This window comes from Macrotis lagotis, chromosome 7 (assembly GCF_037893015.1).
Source record: "Macrotis lagotis isolate mMagLag1 chromosome 7, bilby.v1.9.chrom.fasta, whole genome shotgun sequence".
Lineage (NCBI taxonomy): Eukaryota > Metazoa > Chordata > Mammalia > Peramelemorphia > Peramelidae > Macrotis > Macrotis lagotis.
The window spans coordinates 184,589,040-184,601,281 of NC_133664.1; the positions used below are offsets into that span (position 1 = coordinate 184,589,040).

Below are 12,242 nucleotides of genomic sequence, written 5' to 3' on the forward strand. Positions count from 1 at the left end.
CTTTATCATTTCATTTCCCAACACAATCATCCTTACCCCCTACCCAGAGAGTCATCCCTGTAACAAAGAATGAAAACAACAATTCATTGAAACTAACCAATACTTCAAACAAGTTCAACGGTATTTGTTGTATGTTATATCCCAAATCCCCATCTTTATACGGTATTCTCATAACTCTTTTTTAAAGACAACATGATTATTATCATTTTATGGTGTTGTTTTATTCTTTTTTGTTTTTCCTCTATTTACATTATTATTATTATTGGACATACTGTTTTCTAGTTTTGTTATCTAATATTTAAGCACTTAGTATATATTAGATATTGTGCTTACCTTTGGGGATACAAATAAAGTAGATTTCACAGTCTAATGGGGAGGCAATATGCAAACAACAGTGTGTATACTGTTGAATTCCCTTTGCATCCATTCATGTTAGCTTTCTCATGCCTTCTTCATGTTCATTGTTTCTCAAAGTGCAATAATTTTTCAATACATTCATACACCGCAACTGTTAAGTCATTCTCCAGTTGAACAATATCTATATTACTTTCAGTTCTTTGCTATTACAAAAAACACCTCTTTTTAATAGCACCTTTCTGACATGGGATGCATTTAGCTCATTTTTTAACATAGAAAGCCCCTGATCTCTTCAAGTTTATCTTCATTGCCAGTCTTGCACTAAGTGGGTGGTTTTTATTTTCTGAGTCATTGGAGAGGAAAGGGTTTGTTTCCTGAGACACTGAACTTCCCCCAAACTGTCAATAAAGTCTTTTTTCTCTCCATTAAAAGGCTATGAAGAGATGAGTTGAAAACAACTCCAAAGAAATAGTAAAACTGATTAAGTTAAAATTGGTGTTCATTAATAATGGACACTTACTTTTAAACAGAAATCTGGAGGGATCCCTTTCATTTGATTTCATTTGATCCTTACAACAACTCTGGGAAGCAAGTACTATTATTTTGCCCATTTTCCATTTGGGGAAACTGAGAATGACTTACCCAGGTTTATACAGCTAGGAAGTGTATAAAACTAAATTTGAACTCAGGTTTTCCTGATTTCATATTTGATGCTCTGACATTTGATTGCTTCAGTTAGATGTCCCCCAAACAGCAAAAGAATAAGCACTAAAGTTTTTTTAAATTCTTGGCTTTGTAATTTTTTTGGTGCATTATGAATGTAAGAAAAGAGGCCTGGCTGAAGCAGTGGAAGAAGAGAGGTTTTAACAACTTTGTTCACTAATAAGACTGTAGAAAGCAGTTCATATAATTTGATGACATCAGTTACATGATAAAAAGAGATTATCTGAGACCCTTTCTTAAAGAGATTATTCAGAATAAAGTGTTATATTAATTTGTTTAACACAAATGAGATATACATTATTAATACTGACATATATTAATAACTGAGTACTTATTTGTAATATTAATAACATGGATAAATAATACAAATACATATAAAGCCTAAATTTTGGCTACTGAGAAAAATTTCCATGAAAAAGAAAGTCCTGGGAAGTCAGTATCATAGGTTTACTTTTAAATGTAAACAGTTCATTTGGGGTGGAACTTTCTCAAGAGTTTAGTGGATGGTGATGATCTTTTTGTACTGACCTATGATATTTTATGTAAGAATATTTTGTGTGTATGTGTGTGTGTGTGTGTGTGTGTGTGTGTGTGTGTGTGAATGAAACATGACTAGTACTGTACACAAATATAATTGCTGAAAGAAACCTAATTGGGATTTTCTTTTCTATCTTGCTCAGATAAAAAGAGTAGTTGATTCTTCTACTAAATTTTGATGTAAAAAACTACAAAATTAATAACTTACATCTTTGAAATTTTAATGAAAGTATGATATAAAAGTTTTTGTGGATCAGACAGAATTAAAAGGCATCATAGACTAATAATATCTCTGAAGCTCTTGACACTGACGTAGCAGACAGTGGAACTCTAAACCAGAAATCTGATAGAAATCTGATATAATTTAACACAGTCCTAGAGATGATAATTGTGTTGCCATGATATTGTTTTGAATGGATTTTCTCCTTCACTTGTGAAAGTTTTTCTCATGTCATATGGTTTATAGGACAGATGGAGATATCTTAATTCTGTTGGATTAGATTCTAACTTTCTGCCCCCAAAGTTAAAATGTTTCCTTTTCAGAGAATTTCTCTAAATTCCTTGAAATAATTAAAGATGTACAAAGGTGCTGAAAAAAAATGATCCAACAACATAAATCTAGGATTTTGACAAATTTATTATTAACGGAATCTTTTCCTTCCTGTTTCCTTTCTTCCTTCCTTCCATGCTTTCTTTCTCTCCCTTCCTCCCTTATCTCTCTTTCCTCCTTCTCCCTTTCTCCCTCTCTTTCTTTCCTCTTCCCCCCCCCCTCTGTCTCTCTCTCTCTTTCTCTCTCCCCCCCACTTCATCCCTTCCATTCTTTCTCTTCCTCCTCCTCTTCCTCCCCCCAATTGTCTTCCTCCTCCTTTTTTCTTCTTTATTATTTCATTGATACAAAAAACTCACTCAATCAATGTTGAACAACGTTTCCCCCTGCAATTCACAGTCTTATGGCCTGGAATTCTGAGAGGTTCTGTGATTTGTACTCTTGTACATGAGATAGGGACTTGAATCCAGGACTACCTGATTACAAGACCACTCGACTCTTTCTTCTGTACCATACTGCCTCTCACAGGCCTTCATAAAATAAATATTTACTGAAGTTAAAGTTTTAAAATATTAGTTATATAATAATTCATAAAAAATGATAATATTTTCAAACTTAAATTCATCATCCAGCAAGGACTTACTTGTTGGATGATGAATTGGATGAACTGTCCCTGACAGTTCTAATATTGTATGATCAATTCTGAGCAAGGAAGTAGAGCATATTTTCCCAACTTTAAAAGCACACATTAATCCTTTGCTTTAACAAGAAGAAAACTACTGAAGTATAAATTTGCTTCTCTCTGAATATTTTTTCCACGTTGCACATTGTGGGAGATTCATTTATAATCAGATGGGCTTTTGAAGGATGTGTCAAAACAAAATTTGTCACATGGAAGAAATAAGAACTCACTTCCCAACTGATAAACACAATCTGTCCACAGTTATCCTTTAGTTTAGAAGACAATGTAAAAATGTAAGAAACAATTAGAAAAATTCAACAAGTAAAAGGTTATGTAATATAAACTATACTTTAGTTGTAGTGTTGAGGAATGTAAAGCTAAAATTAGTCAAGGAACGCTTTTTGGTTTAGTTAATGAACACAAATATTCAGAGAAGAATTGGCAGGGTATTTCAGGTAATAACAACACAGGAAAGGTAGAGAAACAAGAGATTATGCGATCTCATGAAAAGACTATAGGATTTGGAGACAGAGTTCCTGTGTCCAAACCCTAACTTTTTTTTTTTTCTGCTTAATACCTGTGTGACCTTGGGAAAATCACTTAGCTTTTCAAGGCCACCAGGGGTCACATATAAAAGGAGAGCATTGGACTAGATCTATAGTTTCTTCCAGTTCTAAATCTATAAATTAAGGAAGATATGTATATGTGTGTAAATATGCATATAATTTTTTAATCTTTGGAGAGAAAAGTAAGGGAAGAGTCTTGAAGGGAGCTGATATAGTTAGAAATACCAAGAGATAAAGTTGTAAATAGATGGGGAGTCCTTTTGATGAGGGTTTTGAGGAATAGCTAGCATGGGGATTTAGCTTGATCTGAATAGGAAGTCACTATGGATATTTAAGTGGGAAAGTGACTGATGAAACAGATTTGTAAACTGATATACATACATACACACCAAAAGACATTGGGGTGTTGCAATTTTGGGAAACAGTCTGATCAATATCCTACCTGTTTTTAGCAAAATAAGGTGGATTTTTTTGGAGGGGAGAGGGGAAGGAAATTTCAAGTGAATAATAATGTAATATTACAAAAGGTAGATATAACCAAACAGGAAAATATGATCCTGTGAATACTTCTCTAGCAACTAGGATAGAGCTTAGCATATGGCTTCTTCTTCTTCCTTCTTCCTTCTCCTCCTTCTCCTCCTTCTCCTTTTCCTTTTCCTTCTTCTTCATTAAATTAAATTGAATTCTGAGAGTTCTTCTGTCTGAGTATAAAAGAAATTGTTTTTAGCCCCAATTCTCTTTAAAATATCCATTTGATTACCTGTTCATTCTAAAAACTTTGTAAATTCTCTTGTAAAACTGAATTCTAAAAGTCCAACTGTTTTGCATAGTGATCATAATACTACCAATAATGATTAAAGCTTTATTCCTCGAAAAAGTAGATAAAACACAAACACTAAAACTTTAGATCAATTTTGATGTGAGCATAATTCACCTTAATCATTTCTGTAAACACTAATAAGACAAATAACAGCATCAATAAATATGGACAGGGATATAGTATATATACCAGTATAACATGATTAATACAAATTATATAACAAAATGTTTATTAATATGATTGTTATATTACTATAATATAATTAATATTTGTTATATATGTAAGAGTGAATTCAGTTACTTTGTAATAAAATCAGAGTTAGGGGAGTGAAATTTATGACTTTGCCACAAATAACCTGTGTGAGCATATAACTATGTTAAATATATAACCATATTAATCATATTATGAAAGAAGAATCAAATTGAAATGGGAATAAATCCAACATAATACATAAGAGAACTTTCAAAAAGGTAAGCCTTGGTCTGCACCCAAACTCATAGTTCCTTCTATGAATATGGATGGCATTTTTCTATCACAAGCCTTTTAGAATTGTCTTTATTATGGCACTGCTGAAATGAACAGGTCCATCATAGTTGATCATCACTCAGTGTTGTTGGTATGTACTATGTTCCTCTGGTTCTTCTCATTTCACTCAGCATCAGTTCATGTGAAGACAAATAGTTTTGAAAGTAATGATTCATTTAAGCAGAACATTCCTCTTATTGGACTCCAATCTGCTCAGTCACAAATGCTGCTCAGCAGTTTGGAAGAGGAGCCCCATCATTGAGACATTTGACTGCTATGCTTTTTTTAACTTACATAAAACATTTCATAATACTATGATTCCCAGCTGTTTAGAGCACACAAACTGAATTTTATAAAAAAAAAAAAAGGATTTGAATAGGGGCAAGAGAAACACCATTTTGTACTTCTAGTACATTGATGTTATTCTTATATCTTAATATGTATATATTTTATTCTTTCACTTGTTAACTTCTTAAATGTTAAACTTCTTAAATTTAAAAAGTATTTTATTGCCATACAGGTAAGATCAAATCAGATGACTGTTATAAAGGATTTTAAAAACCTTTTGAGATCATATCATTGTTAGCTGTTTATGATCATTATCTGCTTTTCAGGACCCTGAATACAGAATTTTTCAATATTGAAATGTAATATAAAGAAACCAAACAATATGGCAGCTATAAGATTTTTCATTAGTTTTTCTCATCTAGATTTAGCTTTGGGGAGTTAGTTTTTTTTAATTTAAGGTAAGATTTATCAAACTTGTAGGGGCATATTTGTAATTACAACATGACTACTTAGAGTCAACTTAAATGACTTGGGAACCATGATTCACATCCTATTCTGGTTTTCTGATAAGTATAATGTAGATTGAAAATAGTTTCAGAGAAGGATATGATGTATGTCCCAACTCATAATGGCTTAAAATGGAATCTTAAAAATGACTTCACCTGTGGCTCATGTTCTTCACCTAAAATAAGATATCTTTCACCTAGATGGCTAGAGTTTTGAGATTATCTGCAATGCTTATAAATCACAGGACTTAAAAGCTCAAACATTAGTAATCATTTAGAAGAACATCTTCATTTTTATAATGAAAAAAGTGAGGTCTGGAGATTAATTGATGTGCCCAAGCTCAATATTTAAAACTCTAAAATAGTTATATAGTAAAACATAAGAATAATAACATTAAATCACAATGCTATAGCTTAACTTAAACTCAATATTTACCTTTAGACAATAACAAAATTTGCTATCCAAAGCATTCTTTTTTTTTTTAGTTTTTGCAAGGCTTGCCCAAGGCCACACAGCTAGGTAATTACTAAGTGTCTGAGGTCGGATTTGAACTCAGGTACTCCTGACTCCAGGGCTGGTGCGCTATCCACTGTGCCATCTAGCCGCCCCCAAAACATTCTCACATATGTTCCTGAAAATTTTATCAAATTTATCAAATTTTATGAAAGGGACTTAGAAAAGATAAACAAGGTATGTAGAATTTTCTTTTTCATAATCCAGGGTGTAGATAATCTGTTTAAATTGAAAAACCAGTATCAATAGATAAGCACTCAGTAAGCTTTATGCAGTTGATTAAGAGTTATCTCAATCACAAAAGGTGTTATCTAGTCCATCATATAAATCACTGAAGCTTAGGCACCTAGATCACATGCTCTGCCTGATCTATGAATTGTAAAATAAGAAGCTTAGGAGATTTGGGGGAATTTCTCTTTGATACTATATATATATATATATATATATATATATATATATATATATATATATATATATATATATAGATATCTATCTATATATATATATACTATACAAAAAATCATATATTGAAGTTTTTTCTATGGAATATACTTATAGGCTAACAAAGAAACTATTCCTGAATATTTTTCAGCATGAACTGTTACAATGTACATACCAGAAGATTTATTGATAATTCTCAGAATACATTCTTTTTTTTTTTTAGGGTTTTTTTTTTGCAAGGCAAATGGGGTTAAGTGGCTTGCCCAAGGCCACATAGCTAGGTAATTATTAAGTGTCTGAGACTGGATTTGAACCCAGGTACTCCTGACTCCAAGGCCAGTGCTTTATCCACTACTCCACCTAGCCACCCCTCCCAGAATACATTCAAATAACATCAAACACTTTATTTAAGTATATGTGTACAGCTGTGATCTTATAAAGGAAGGGAGGAAATACTTCAGTATTACCACTACACACAGTTACAAGGTTAATCATTCTTTCATTCACTTTCTCTCTCCTCCCCACTCTCCTTTATGAGATACCTATTTTTATATCTAGCTCTTCAGAGAATGTATTTCTGCTTAAGGGCCATTTCACAAAATATGAATAGTGCTCAGGGATATTTTGGGAGGTACTGATTATAGGATAAGGAAACTTTTTTTTTTTAGATTTTCTAAGGCAGTGGAGTTAAGTGGCTTGCCCAAGGCCACAGGGCTAGGCAATTATTAAGTGTCTGAGGTCGGATTTGAACTCAGGTACTTCTGACTCCAAAGCCAGTACTCTATCCACTGTGCCGCCTAGCCGCCAGGATACTATTTTGTTAAAATTCTGTCCCCTTGCTCAGTAATCAAAAATGAACACAAATTTATGAATTTTCCTTTCACTCAGTTTAAAGAATTTGATATTTTAATGGAAAGGAAGTGTGGGTTCAAAGTGCTATATTTGTAATGAGAAAGATGTTAGTTTATAATCCCACCTTTGGCATTACTTGATGTGCATCATGGGCAAGTCACATAAACTGTAAAACTTAATGGGTTAAAAACTTATAGTACTCCATAAATATCTAGAGAAGCACTGTGGCATTGGAGTCTAGAATATCTGAGTTTAAATCTATCCTTTGCCTGTGTGACCCTTGACTAGTTGATTAATGGTTCAGAAGGTCTCAAGCAACTTGATCTAAGACTCTTGTCAGGAGAGTTTTTGGAAGGAGATGGAATTCATCTTTAGTAGCTTCTTAGAATAAAATCACAAATCAAGAAAAATTTGTAATTAATGATCTGATTTAAGGAAATAAAATATTAACATTTAAAGAGTCATTAATTCTTATGCACTAAAGGACAAAAAATCAGAGCACTGATATATCATAATTGTTCTCATTGATGACCCCCCCTAAATATAATGCAATAGATAATACAAAATCATTATGTTACTGTGCTGCTTGCTCTGTTCTCTGCAGGTGAATCTTTAAAAAACCTTTGTTTATTTGTAAATAGATATAATAACCACAAGATGGCAGTAAACACTCACTTGTTGGTTTTTGGAAAATAATTAATTTCTTTAAAATTACACTCTATAATGGTACTCAAGTACCCCTATATTAATTCAAAGTCATCTTATGAGACAACTGTTTTCAGTTACCTTATTAAGAAACAAAATAGTGTTATGTTATGGTTCCAGATTTGGGACTGTAAAGGATCTTTTGGGTTACCTATGTCTTATTAAGTCATTTCAAAGGTATGGAAACTGGAGTTGAGAGTGGAAGTGATTTGCCTAAGGCAACACAGATAATAAGTAAGGAACAGAGCTAGGATTAAAAAAAAAATGAGTCTCTTGATTCCAAAGGTCCCTTAACTCCATCCTGCCTTATATATCTAATAATACAATTATACCACTAGAGCAAGATGGAACCACAGAGACTATTTAGGCCAATATTGTTATTGTTGTCATTGGTACTTCTTGGGTCTCAATTTACATATAAAGAAACTGAATCTTAAAAGGGTTAAATGTCTTGACATTATGTAATCTCCATATGTAAGATTTGAACCCAGTACTTCTGACTCCAGAATCAGTGATCTTTTCATTATTACTGAATGCTTTCAAGATCAAAAGGAGTAGTATCTAGAATTTTGTCCCCTTTGAGGGAACAAATACAAATTTAAAAACATATTAGGTTATTTTGTGTGACTACATGGAACTAAAAAACAATTAAAACAATTCATCAAGGAAAAGGCAGTGTTATTTCTATAAGGAAAATGAAAAAATATGATGAGATTAAAACCTCAGATCTATTTATTCTGTTTTGACCTGATTCTATAATATTAGATAGGATATTGCAGTTGTTTTCCATTTATAATTGTTAAAAATTCATTGGAAATTGCAGGATCAAATGGTGTACTCTCAGGTGATGGACTGCAGAGAAATCTTTGAGGGAATGATAATTTTTAGGTGTTTAACACAGTATGTTTGTTACTTAAGAAAGATGCTACCTGTGTAGGAAGTTTCTGGAGCTGCATATGCAAAAAGGGAGAATTGAGCTCAAGCTGAGAGAACCTTAATATGGTTGGCAACTGACATTTTACTGTGGGAAAAGTACTGGGAGCTTTGGTGGGCCCTGAAGGGGCTACTGAATCATTAGCATTTGTCAAATTGGAAGTCAAAGAAGTGTAACCTCAGCACTAGCAGAGTTTGTCACCGACATTAGAGATTTTAAAACATTTCTTCTTGTTCCTTTATTCTCCCTGTCAACTGTTTGAAGTCCTTTCCTATGGTAGCTACCTGAAACTTGATGGAGGGAAAAACCTCTGGCATCTTAGCTCTTCTGAATATGGAAATGAAAAGTTGGTGATAATCTACTCAGTTGGTTGCATCATCTACAAAAGTGACCCTGATGGTAGGGAATCTAATACTGTATAAAATACACTGAGTCACTTGCAAATGAACAGATTAACAGGCTAAATTGACTTGCAACCCTACTTGCTAAATGTTGTTATTGTTTTTTTTTTTTGGCATACCTTTCTATTCTTGGTTAGGATTCTTGTATCCATAACATAAAGTACATCTAGATTTAGCAACCTTAGAGAAATCTGTCTATTATTTCTATGTATATTCCTCACTTTGCATCTCTTCTTGCTAAAGACAAAATAAAAATTACATTCATGCAACTCAAGTGCAACTTTTTTTTTCTGATTTGAAAATACTTTATTTTTTAATTTATTTTTTATTTTTTAATTTAAAAAAATTTCCTCAATTACATTTAACATTGATTTTTGTAAGATTTTGAGTTTCATATTTTTTGTTTCCCTCCTTTCCCTTTTCCAGCCCCCTGATATTGAGTAATCTGATATAGGTTATATATGTACTATCATGTTTATTACATTTCCATTTTAATCATATTATGAAAGAAGAATCAGGATAAAAGGGAAAAAACCATAAGAAAGAAAAAAAAACTTAAAACCAGTTTTAAAAAGTGAAAATAGTATGCATTGATCTGCATTTAGCTCAAGTTCAACTTTTTAATGAACGACATTTGTCTTTGGATTTGTTGGTTTGAAGTTAAACACAAGTGAAATTCTTTTCATCTAACCCATCAATTCCTGCCATGATGGAGCATATACATGTTGCATTTAGTTATCATCATCCAAAATGTATGACTTGGCCCATGACAGATTCATTTCACTTGTGTCTGAACTACCAGTTGGCCAGGTACTTTACCCTTCTGTTCTGTGGTGCACAGTCCCTCACAATTATGACAATGATAATTTCAGAACTTCTTCCCTCCCTTCTAACTCTCAGTTCTTAATGCCTCCTTGGTTAACAAGATAATAGAAGCCATAAATCCTGAGCTGACAACCTTCCTTTTTCTTACCTCCAAATATCTCTATCTCTGCACTTAGCTATTCTCTCATCCTTGCCTCCTATTTTCTATTTAATTCACTAAACACATTAATCATCAACTTTGCGAATGCTATTATACTAGGCCTTGAAGAATATAAAAACCTGCTCTGTGTTCTTAAGAAATTTATAATTTCAGAGAGATAAAACATGTTAACAAAACTTTACAAATGCATACTAGAATATGAAAAGTATACAGAAGCATTCCAAGTATTTAGGATAGTGTCTTGTACATACTAGGCACTTTATAAATGTTTACTGGTTGATTGGCTGAATGATAGATTCTTTCTAACTTGGAGAATCAGGAAAGATGTAAAGGAGGAGGTAACATTTGAGTTAAGCCTTGAAGGATGGGTAGAAAATTTTAATAGATAGAGAGGAAAAAGTAAAGAAATACATTCCAGTAATAGGAAATGATAGGAGAAGAATGGGATGTTTGGGAAATAACATGTAAGTCCTGTCTACCTGAAGCAATAGATGAGAGTAGATCTGTGGTTTCACTTTTGGAGATAACTACCAATGAGGGAATGCCTTCTGCTTATGCAGATTGGAGTCTTCAATGAAACTTACAGTCTTAGAGAATCATCGGGAACACAGAGAAGTTAAGGCAGTAGGTGAAAGAGGTAGCTTCTGGAATTACTGTTAAGTATCTTCAATTTATCCTGTTCATACATAGCTGTTTACATGTCACTACCACATTAGACTGAGAGCTCCTTGGTACATAGTACAGTGTCTGACATATAATAGGTGCTTAGCAAATATTTATGGATTGACTAGAATATGTGAAATTGAGTAGAATGTGATAAAAGGGTAGAAATGTAGGCTTAAACTAGAATGTAAATGACTGCATGAAACACTAAAACTTTGGATTTATTTTGGTAGGCAATAAGAATTTTTTGAAATACCTTAAACAGTAGAACACAACTGATCAGGTGGTATCTATTGAGATTAAAAAAGATTATATAGAATGGGTTGGAATGGGGAGAAACTGAAATAAGGGAGATCAATTAGAAAATTTCTATAGGGTAATAGCATTATGAATGAAACAAAGGAATGGAATAGAGCCAAGAGAACCCAATGATCATAGAATCAATAGGATTTGGCAAATGAATAAATGTGGTGAAAGCACAAGAAATGCCTCTTAAGATTTCAGATGGGAGAATGGTGATGTCATTGACTGAAAGAAATATGGTATTTGTGGAATATGTGGCTCTGAATGTGTTGAGCTTGCTGGTCTGTTATCCAAATAGAGATGTCTGGTAAGCAGCTAGATATATGAAAATGAAATTCAGGATGAAAAGCAAGGCTGGGGCTCAAATTTTGGGAGTCACTTAGATATACTAACTAAAACTTAGGAATAATTGACCTAGTAGAAAGAATAGTAAGAGAAAAGAGAGAAAAGGCTATATTGGAAAAGGTGACCCTATTCCTTTTCTAAATTCTAAGGCCTAAATCATGAATTCTATCTTCCACCATCTTCTCTGGGACCCTGTTCCTTTAATTATCCTTTCTCTTTCTTATATATTAAGATCATCATTTTACTGGATATATTTAATATATCATCATTATTACTTACTGTCATCTGTAGTGATATAAGGTTTGTATGTATATATATATATATACATACATACACATATATTCAGGTTATGTGTCTTTCTCTCTCTCTCTCTCTCTCTATATATATATATAGATATAGATATAGATATAGATATAGATATATTTCTCAAGCACAGATTTGACCACCATAATTCCCTGCTAATAAATTTTCAGTGATTCCTTATTGCATCTAGTATCAGTCTCTTTACTTTAGCATTTAAAGTCCATCACAGTCTAGCACTAGCTTGT

At 32.7% G+C, this 12,242-nt stretch overlaps 1 protein-coding gene across 1 annotated transcript in view; it reads left to right on the top strand.

The window, feature by feature from the left end:
* The window catches only part of ITPR2 (inositol 1,4,5-trisphosphate receptor type 2), a 482,746-nt gene that overhangs the window by 122,467 nt on the left and 348,037 nt on the right, over positions 1-12,242 (top strand). The gene's annotated exons all lie outside the window — the stretch shown is intronic.